Below are 439 nucleotides of genomic sequence, written 5' to 3'. Positions count from 1 at the left end.
GACGTGACCCCTGGGCTGGAGCGGAGGGAGCCGAGGGGCGCGGGTTCCCCCCGACATCTCTGCATCCTCACACTCTTTATGGAACTGGTGTTCGCAAGCAATAGGAGGCTTTTCTCTTACATTAGTGTCTGGCTCCTCCGTGGAGACAAACCCGTGCTTAGCGCTCAGGCGCTCGCCAGCTAAACCGAGAAGACGCAGCGTGTCATCCGCTCGCGACCGATGCCCGCGGTGTGGGTCGCGGAAGGAAATGCAGCAAACGATACGATTCCTTTTCCTCGGTGGAAACAGCCGCGGAAGGTGGGGCGGGGGGAGGGGGGGAACGGAGCGTCCGGAAGCGAGGGGGGCTCAAGGAGGAGGTTGCTGAGTCCTCGGGGGCGGCTCAGTCACTGGGCCGTTAAAGTCCTTTTAAACCTTGCATTATTTTCATGCAGGGGTTTGC

General features: G+C 60.6%; 1 protein-coding gene across 1 annotated transcript in view; it reads left to right on the top strand.

The window, feature by feature from the left end:
* CNN3 (calponin 3) overlaps window positions 1-439 on the top strand; it is a 12,117-nt gene that overhangs the window by 5,296 nt on the left and 6,382 nt on the right. The gene's annotated exons all lie outside the window — the stretch shown is intronic.

The sequence above is a fragment of the Myotis davidii genome, unplaced genomic scaffold (genome assembly GCF_000327345.1).
Source record: "Myotis davidii unplaced genomic scaffold, ASM32734v1 scaffold217, whole genome shotgun sequence".
Taxonomy (NCBI): domain Eukaryota; kingdom Metazoa; phylum Chordata; class Mammalia; order Chiroptera; family Vespertilionidae; genus Myotis; species Myotis davidii.
Note: the sequence above shows the minus strand (reverse complement) of the source record. Positions and strands in the feature narration are given on the sequence as shown.